The following is a 10,264-nucleotide window of genomic DNA, read 5'->3' as shown; positions in this document are numbered from 1 at the left end:
AAATTGATTGAACCTGTAACCAAATGCATTCATTATAATGGATGACTGGAATGTAGAAGTTGGAAACTAGGAAGAAGGATAAGTAGTTGGAAAATATGGCTTTAGTGACAACAATAAGGCTGGAGATAGAATGATAGAATTTTGTACCATCAATGATTTATTCATTGCAAATACCTCTTTTATAAATTTTAAGATAATTTATTACAGTATAATTTAGGAATATGTTGCTGTCATTAGTAATTTGAACACTGGACCAACAATGTTGCTGACAAGAACAGCATTAAGCATAATGAAATGTGTTGGCTTAACTTTTCTTCTTTAACTTTTTTCTGATGATGACACTTGATTTCCAGAGCTGCAGCACCAGGGATGATTTCAACTTCTTTATGATGGCAGCTTGGTGGGTATGGTTGAATGTCAAAGTCAGTTTGTTGATCATCTTAGAGGCATTCTTGCTAGCATTGACCATAGCTGTCATCCTTGTACTTTGTTCACTAGTGGCGGACTACTTCAGAGAGTAGTAGATGATCTTTGCCAGATTGTATTCTTGGTAATTTTGTAGCGCATCAGCATCAATATCATCATAGATATACACACTTTCAGGATTTGCAATGGTTGTTTGCTGTTGTTATGTGCCATCGAGTCACCTGCTACCCATAGCGAACATATGTACAATAGCCCTAAGCCTTGATCTACCTTGTGCCAATCTCACTGTCTCCAACACACATACCCCCATTTCCCCAGTTACTTAATAAATCCACCTCATAGAGGGTCTTCTTCTCCTGTCCCTCCACCCTCCCAAGAATGACATCTTTCTCCAAGGACTGATCCTGACTGCAACATGTCCAAAGTATGTTTGATGAAGCTTAAGAATCCTTACCTCCAAGGAGCAATTTGGTTTAACTCTCTCTAGGACAGACCTATTGTTTTCTTAGTAGTCCATGGTATAGTCAATACTCTTCTTCAACATCACAGCTCAATGGCATCAATTCTCCTTCTATCATCGCTAGTCATTATCCAGCTCTCTGATGCATAGCAAGACCATGGCCTGTATCAGGTTCACCTTTGCTTCCAGAGTGACATCATTGCTCTTCAGTACTTTGGAGAGGTCTCTAACAGCAAACTTTCCCATCACAATATGTCTTTTAATTTCTTGGATGCTGGTGCTAAGAGTGTTGATTGTAGAGCCAAGCAAACTAAAGCTGTCAACATCTATCATGATGCTGCCAGTTGGCCCAGTGGTGGCGATCTTTGTTTTATTGATATTGACCCTCAATCCACATTGAAGACTACAGTCCTTGACCTTCTGCAGCAAGTGCTTCAAGGCCTCCTCAATTTCAGCAAGCAGGGTTTTGTCATCTGCATAACACAGATTGTTAATGAATTTTCTTCTAATCTTGATGCCACATTTCTCCTCGTAGAGCCCATTCTCCCAAATGATATGTTCTGCATATAGATTGAAATGGTATTAAGGGGAAATAGGGGCTTTTTGTCTGTCTTATAGGAGATGACAGAACTGAATTGATTAAAGATAATAGATACTTCATCAAATTCATAGCCAGAGTTCAGCAATTCAAGGGCAATAACCGATGCATCTCCAAAAGTACCCTTTATTCCCACTTGTTTAAATGTCACCAGAAATTGGTCAGAAAGAGTCCTATGTAGGATGTCTCTGATTTTATCTCCAATACAAACAATCATAACTTCTTTCCCAATTGCTGTAAGCTCATCTACCTCACTTTTCATCTGTTTGTCAATCGAGTAAAGAATAACACCACAAAGCCCTTGATCTGAAGAGACACCAATAATGAGTGTTTCGTATTTTCCCCCTTGCTTTCAGGAACCTTAATAGCTGTCATATTTTGAACTTGAGTCCATTGTGGCAGCACAGCCAAGGCCAAGACGATGAGGTTTAAAACATAATGGTGCTGGCTTTGCAGAATATTGGGCAGACAGCGCAAAAACCTCTTATAAGAAACACACAATGGCTATACTTGTGGACCTCACCAGATAATCTTCACAGAAATCAGCTAGATTACATCTGGAAAAGAATCAGCTGTGAAAACTAGGCTAGGTGCTGATTGTGGAACAGACCACCACCAACTCATATGTAAGTTTAAACTGACGTTTAAAAAATTAAAGCAAATCCACAAGAACCACAATTTGATCTTGAGTCTATCACACCTGAATTTAAAAACTATCTCAAAATCAGATTAGAGGGCTTGGATACTAATGAATAAAGACCAGATTAGCTGTGGGAGGATATCAAGAGTATCATGCATGATGAATGCAAAAGGTTAATACAAAGAGAGATGAGAAAGAAAAGACCTAGAAGAATGTCAGAAGAGACTCTGAATGTTGCACTAGAGCACCGAGAAGCCAATGCAGGGAAATAAATAAGGAAGTTGAGGAGCTGAATAGAAGATTTCAAAGGGCACCTCAGGAAGACAAAATAAACTGTTAAATGAAATATGCAAAGAGCTGGAGTCAGAGAACCAAAAGGGACAAACACATTCGGCATTTCTTAAGTTGAAAGGGAAGAACATACTCAAGCCTCGAGTTGCAATACTTAAAGATACTATACGCAGAAAATAGAATGATCTAGGAAGCATTAAAAGAAGATGGAAGGAGTGCACAGTCATTGTACCAAAAATAATTGGCTGACACAGAATGATGTCATGAAACAGACTATGACCAAGAGGCAATGCTGACAGAGAAGAAAGTTCAAGCTTCTGTGAAGGAACTGGCAAAAAAACAAGGCCCCAGGAACTGATGGAATGCCAATTGATATATTTCAACAAACAGATGCTGCCCTGGATGTGTTTACCAAGTTCTGCCAAGGAATCTGGAGTACTGTCACCACCTTAGGTCAGCTAACTGGAAGAGATACATATTTATTCCCATTTCAGAAAAGGATGATCCAATAGAGTGTGGAAATTATCAAACAATATCACTAGTATCACACACAAGCAAGATCCTGCTGAAGATTATAAAAAAAAAACAAAACAAAACACCACAGAGAGAGAGAGAGAGACAACTGGAAGAGTTCATCAACACTACCAGAAGTTAAATCTGGGTTTAGAAGGGACTGTGGCACTAGGGACATCACTGTCAATGTCAAATGGATCTTGGCTTTAAGCAGAGTGTACCAGAAGAATGTCTGTGTTTCATTGACTGTGCAAACACATTTGACTGTGTGGATCACAACAAATTGTGGTTAACCTTGAGAAGAATGGGAATCTCAGAACATCTAATTGTGCTCATGTGAAACCTATAATTGGACCAGGAGGTAGCTGTCAGAACAGAGTAAGGAAACACTGCATGGCTCAAACCAGGAAAGGAGTGTGCCAAGGATGTCCCTTGTCTCTATACATTTTCAATCTTGTATGCAGAACAGATAATTTGGGAGGCTTGTCTTTATGAGGAGGAATGTGGATGTGGCATCAGGTTGGAAGGAAGACTCATCAATAACTTATGCTTTGCAGGTGACATAGCCTTGTTCACTGAAACTAAGGAGGACTAGAAGCATATTCCATAGAAAGTCAAGGACTGTAGTGTTCAATACAGATTGGAGCTCAGCATCAAGGAAACAAAATTTCTCACCACTAGAGCAATTGACAGCATCATGATAGATGGAGGAGAGATTGAGATTGCCAACAATTGTGTCTCTTCAACTTACTTGGATCTACAATGAACACTCTTGGAACCAGCAACCAGGAAATCAAAAGATGAATTATATTAGGAAACTCTTCTGTTAAGGACCTCTCCAGAGTGCCTAAGTACAAAGATATAAATCTAGAGACTAAGGTACACTTGATCCTGGCTATGTTCTTCACAATTACTTGGTATGCATCAGAGAACTGGATAATGACTAAGGGCAACAGAAGAATTGATACCTTTGAGTCATGTTGCTGGAGAAGAGTATTGAACCCATGAGAGAGAGAAATCAAGTTGCTCCTTGGAAGCAAGGGTTTTGAAGCTCTGTCTCACATACTTTGGACATGTTGACAGGAGGGACCAGTCCTTGGAGAAGGACATCATGCTTGGAAGGGTGAAGAGACAAAATAGGATAAGAAGACCCTGGATGAGATGGATTGATATGGTGACTGGGGTAACAGGGGCAGGTGTGTCAAAGACAGTGAGATTGGCTTAGGATAGAGCAGAGTTCAGGGCTATTTTAAATGCAGTCACTATGAGTCAAAGGTCACTCAATGGCACATAACAATAACAACATGTTCAAAGTATATGACATCAAGTTTCACTATCCTTGCCTCCAAGGCACACCATGGTTGCACATTTTCCAAAACATATTTATTTGTCCTTTTGACAGTCCATGGAGTATTCAGGAATCTTCCAACAGCACAACTCAACACCTTCTTTGGTTATCCTTATTCATAACAAGTAATTTAAAAGATTATGGTTTGACTCAGTTGTACCTCAGTTTTCAAACAGCCATCATTGCTTTTTGGAATTTATAGAACTCCCTTACTTCCAGTCTTTTGATTTCCTGGCTGCTGGTGCCAAGGATGTTGATTGTGAAAAGGGAATTTGGTATAGTAATGTAGAATTCCACAAGTGATGTCTTCAGGCAAAGCTGAAAAAGGACTTGAACGACATCTTCACTCATGTGTGACTCTGCTTGTATCTGGATTAGATATTTTCTCAGACAGGATTTTTCTTTCAGAGCTGCATCAGAAAAAGAGCACCTCTATTTGGCTGGAGCTGTAAAGTAGTTGTAGGACTAGCTCAGAATATCTTTGATTTCATCATTTGTCCTTTTTTGGACCAAACTCTAGCCAGGAGAATGTTCTGATGACCTTTGCCTGGCTCACATGCCTTCCTCCAAAACGAAGGATGAAATCAATTTCAACTGAATGCTATGGGCTGAAAGTATGACGTATTGTTTCTCAAGGAAAATTAGTATTCTATTAGCATTTGGCATAGAGCTGAATTCTGTTAAAAGGGAGAGGGAGGAAAAAAAAATCATCCCTGTGAACCTTCCATACAGCCTCTTGGTTTCCAGTTGCAAATCAAGTGTTTCATTGTTGTTGTTGTTTTGTTTGTAAAATAGCACCAAATATAGAAGATGCAAAGCCTTAATCATGCACCTCTCTGTAGATTTTCTGCTGTTTAGCCTGCTAACCCTGATGATAGCACATTGCAGGCATCCAATCAATACTTGTTGAATTGAACCTGATCTGGACTTATGCTTTCTCACAAGGTTACATGATTCAGATTTGCACTCACAAACTTTTTTTTTCCCATTTTCAGAATAATTTGTACAGATACATGATGCAGAGCAGGAAACTAAGGGTTCTGAAAACATGTCTTATCTCTACACTTTTTTCCCCTTAGATTGACCCAGCCCTCTCCTATTTCTGCCCATCCAGACTCACACCACCACTTCAGAGGAGGAGAAATGGATGTCTCTGAATAACTGATGTTTTTAAAGAGGAAACCCTGGTGGAAAGTTGAAACAACTGTACCAGATGTAGAAAATTAATACCTAGATGGAGAAATTTAAGCCATTTCTAGATGAGAGAGAAGAAGCGAATGTGTCTTTTCAAGTGCTCTGGAGCAGCATCTCAGAGCACTTTAATCTTTGATGATGGTAATTGAATTCTTTCCGCTTCTCCAAGAAACACAGAAGTACTTACCACAGCCTATCCTGTGTTGGCTGTCTTTCACTATCAACCCTGCTTTCTGCATAATTAGCAGGTCTCTAACTTTTCTCTACTACAACTATTTAAAAATTCCTATTTCAGACAAGAGCTGTTAAATGATGCATATGGAAAAGGAAAGCCAGTTCTCTCAATGGAAGGGCTCTGGAAAGGGAACCAGGAATGCTGGTTGAATGACTTTAAATCTCAGCTTCCTTTTCTAGAAGAAAAACACTCCTCTCTATCTGTTTTTGAGGGAGCTTTGGTGGCCTAGTTTGTAAGGAGTTGCACTGCTCACTCCTGTGGTGGTTGTCTGGTGGTTTGAATCTACCACACTGATCTGGGAGAAAGACAACAGTCTCCTCTGGTGCAATTTACAGCCTCTAAAAATCTGTTGGAGGGTCATTTGTGAGTCAAGTCCAACTTGAAGGCTAGAAAGTTGGTTCCCCCCCCTTTTTATTCTTTAGAATATTGACTTTATTATGGATTAAATCTGAGCACTGCATATTAAATCTCTTTTTATTGGAAAATAATGTTACTGTGTTTACAATCTGAGTGAGCTCACCTGGAAAGAAATCTGCTTAGTTCTATTTGTGCTTAACAAAGTTGGACAGATAAGTTTTCTTTTCTCTCTGTTTCTACTGTAGGTATTTTTGAACTACAGTTGCTAAACTAAGTTTGGGAAAGAATGACTCAGATAGTTTCTACCTTCTAGCTCTAAAATTCTCTAGTAATCTTCGAAAGTTCACTTCTTTTGTAATGTGATCAAATAAATTAATTAAAATATATTTTGTATTTTGTTCTCTATCCCTTGACTCATCTCTATCCCTGGCATTAGAAATAAATACCATTGCTGATGTCAAATAGATCTTAGCTAAAGCAAAGAATATCAGAAATATGGTTCCTTTTGTTTATTGTCTATTTAAAGGCATTTGATTGTATACACCAAGATAAATTATGGGTAATATTGAGAGGAATTAGTATCCCAGAACACTTTGTGCTCATATGAAACATTTACTTATGCCAAGAAGATATTGTCTGAAAAGAATAAGAAACCATTGTTATGTTTTAAAATTAGGAAGGATGTGCTTTAGCATTGTGTCTTTTCTCATACTTATGGAATCTTTTTTGCTGAGAAAATCATCAAGAGAGGCTGTTATACATGAAGATCAAAGTAGCATCAGAATTGGAGGAAGACATCAACAACCTGCATTATGCAGGTGATACAATCTTCCTTATGAAAAGTGAAATGAATTTGAAACCCTTTCTACAGAAGATCAAAGGCTATAACTTTCCATATGAATTACATCTCCTAATACATCAAGAAAACAAAAATCCTCACCATTGGACCAATAAGCATTATCATATTAGAAGGAGCAAAGGTTGGAATTGTCATTGAGTTGTGTTGGAGAAGAATACTGAATATCTCATGAACCACAAAAGAACAAACAAATCTGTCTTAGAGGAAGTGTAACCAGGATACCCCTTAGAGACTAGGATAGAGAAGCTTCTTCTCATATCCTTTGGGAATGTTGTCAGGAGGAACCAGTTTTTTGAAAAATTCATCATTCTAGGAAAGGTGGAGGGTCAGAGAAAGAAGGGAACATTTTCAACAAGATGGATTGACACAGTGACTGTGATAGCGTGCTCAACCATATCAGAGATGGTGAAGGGGGTTCAGGATAGGACAAGGTTCTGATCTGTTGTTTGTAGGCTTGCTGCAAGTCATAACATTTAACAACAACAACAACCTATTCTAACTATGTAGCAAGGTTTTTTAATTCTTTTCTTTGAGGATTTGGAAGGTCAGAAAGGAGAAGCTGACTAGCTTTTCTTATCGGTGGAAGCCTACACCTTATTGAAGTAATTTCTTTAACTCTCTTAGAGGAAGAATGATAAAGCAATATGGGAAAACAGTAACTGTAGGTTACCTAAGATAAAGAGAGTGGAATATCGATGTTCATGCTTTCCTTCTGGATAGGCCATAGAAAGCATAAAATATTATAAAAGAGTTGTCCAAGGCCTTATTGAAAGCCAAGGCACCAAAGTTTTTATTCTTTAAAAAAATCAAATACACTTTAGGTTGTGCATATTTCAGGAGAAGCCAGTCCTTGGGGAAAAAGATACTATGTTGGGAAAAGTAGAGATTCAGTGAAAGAGAGGAAGACAGTCAATGAGATGAATTGACACTGATTTAGGGAATGTGGAGGCTAAGGGGAAAGGTAAAAGAAATTGGTTATAAGACCTAGAGGAGAGAGAGAGACAGAGAAAGAGAGAGAGAGAGAGAGAGAGAGAGAGAGAGAGAGAGAGAAAAAGAAGAAGAAGAAGAAGAAGAATGGAAAGAAAGAAAGATAGAAAGAAAGAAAGAAGGAAGGAAGAAGAAAGAAAGAAAGAAAGAAAGAAAGAAAGAAAGAAAGAAAGAAAAGGAAGAAAGAAAATTCTAAAGGACCTACTCTATTACATCCACACATTCTAGCTTACATATGAGTTCTGATATACACTTGGCTAAGTTCTGGTGACCTAGTGGGTAAAGAGTTGTGCTGCCAATCCAGAAACAATAGGTGGTTTAAAATTTATCAATTGATAAGAGATGAAAGATGGACTATCTCCTCTCAAGTAATTTACAGCCTCTGAAAACTCACTAGAGGGTCAGCGATACATCAGTTCCAACTTGATGGCATATAACAAGTGTATGTTAAAACATATTTATTATAAATATCAAGGACCTGATATTCAATGGGTATATTGTCATCATATATAAGGGGTATTGTCTTAAAAACTCAGAACTAAGGTATTTTTCAGAAGACAAACTGTATGATATTGTATTGCTGCTGTTGTTAAGTGCTGTTGAATCAAGTATGACTCATAGCAATAATATGAATAACAGACTTGAATTCTGTCTTATCCTATGCCGTGAGTCCACTGGTGCAATCACCATGTCAATACCCCTCATTGAGAGTTGTCTGCTCTTTTGCTCACCTTTCACCTTTCTAAGCATGATATCCCTTTCCAAAACTTTCTTAACAATATATCCAAAATGAAAGAGATGCAGCTTTTTCCTCTTTGTTTCCAAGAAATATTCTAGTTGCACCTTTGCCAAAACTCATTAGTCTATTTGTTCTTTTGACAGTCCATCGGGTATTCAGTCCTCTTCTCTAACAATGCAACTCAAAAGCATCAATTCTTCTTCTGTCATTCTTATTCATTTTCCAGCTCTCAGAAGTGTAGCAAGTCACTGAAAACACCATGGCCTGAATCAGGCACAGCTTAGTCTTCACACTTATTCTTTGTGACATCATTGCTTTTCAGTATTTTGGAGAGATCCATGATGGCAGACTTTTCCAAAGGAATGTGTCTCCTGGTCTCCTGACTACTGGTATGAAGGATGTTTATTGTGGATTCAAGAAAAATGAAATCATTGACAGTTTCAATCCTTTGTTATACCATGATATTGTCTATTAACCCAGTGGTAAGAACCTTTGTTTTCTTGATGTTGAGCTGCAGTCCATACTACAGGGTTTGGTCATCTGTAGCAGGCATTTCTGGTCCTATTCACTTTCAGCAAGGAGTTGTGTCATCTTCATAAGGCAGGTTGTTGATGAGTCTTCTTCCTTATGCTACATTCATCTTCATAGAGTCCAGCTTTATGAATTATTTGCTTTGCATACAGATTGAATAGATATGGAGAAAGGATACATTCCTGATGCACAGCCTTCTTCATTTTAAACGATACAATGTTCCCTTGTTCTGTTTGACAACAGCTTCTTTATTTAGGAATAGATTTTGCATGAGCACATTAAAGTGTTGTGGGATTCTCACTCTTCTCAATATTGGCCAAAGCTTTTGTAATCACACAGTCAAATGTCTTTACATAGACAATTAACATAGATATTCTTCTGGTATTTTCTGCTTTAAGCCAGGATCTATGATACATTTGAAGTGATATCCCTGTTGCCAAGGCCTCTTAGAAATCCAACTTGAACATCTGAAAGTTTCTTGTCAGTGTACTGGTACTGTTCTAGGCATTTTTGGATTATTTTCAGCAATATTTTTCTTGCACATATTATAGCTAATGTTAGATGGATCTTGGCAGAAAGCAGAGAGTACCAGAGGAATGTGTATCTGTGCTTCATTGATTATGCAAAAGTTTTTGACTGTGTGGATCACAACAAGCTATGGCTGACTATGGCTGACTCTGAGAATAATGGGAATTCCTGAACATTTAATTGTGTTTATGCGAAACCTATACTTGGACCAAGAGGCAGTCATTGGAACAGGGCAAGGAGGCACTACATGGTTCAAAATCAAGAAGGAGATCCCTCAAGGATATCTTTTGTCTCCATATCTTTTAAATCTGTATGCAAAACAGATCATCTGAGACACTGGGCTGTTTGAGGAGGAATGTGGCATCAGGATTGGTGGAAGAATCATCAACAACCTGTGTTATGCGGATGACACAACCCTGCTTGCTGAAACTGAGGAGGTCCTAAAGTGCTTGCTGCAGAAGGTCAAGGACTGCAGCCTCCTATGTGGATTGAAGGTCAACATCAAGAAAAAGATTCTCACCACTGGGCCAATTGGCAGCATCAGTATGGATGGTGAAG

The 10,264-nt window shown here is 38.4% G+C and overlaps 1 pseudogene; it reads right to left on the bottom strand.

The window, feature by feature from the left end:
• Positions 1–233: 233 nt before the first annotated feature.
• The window catches only part of LOC102850951, a 31,469-nt pseudogene continuing 21,438 nt past the window's right edge, over positions 234–10,264 (bottom strand).

The sequence above is a fragment of the Elephantulus edwardii genome, unplaced genomic scaffold (assembly GCF_000299155.1).
Source record: "Elephantulus edwardii isolate Elephantulus edwardi_28Jun2011 unplaced genomic scaffold, EleEdw1.0 scaffold00032, whole genome shotgun sequence".
Classification (NCBI taxonomy): domain Eukaryota; kingdom Metazoa; phylum Chordata; class Mammalia; order Macroscelidea; family Macroscelididae; genus Elephantulus; species Elephantulus edwardii.
This window is presented reverse-complemented; position numbering and strand designations above follow the sequence as displayed.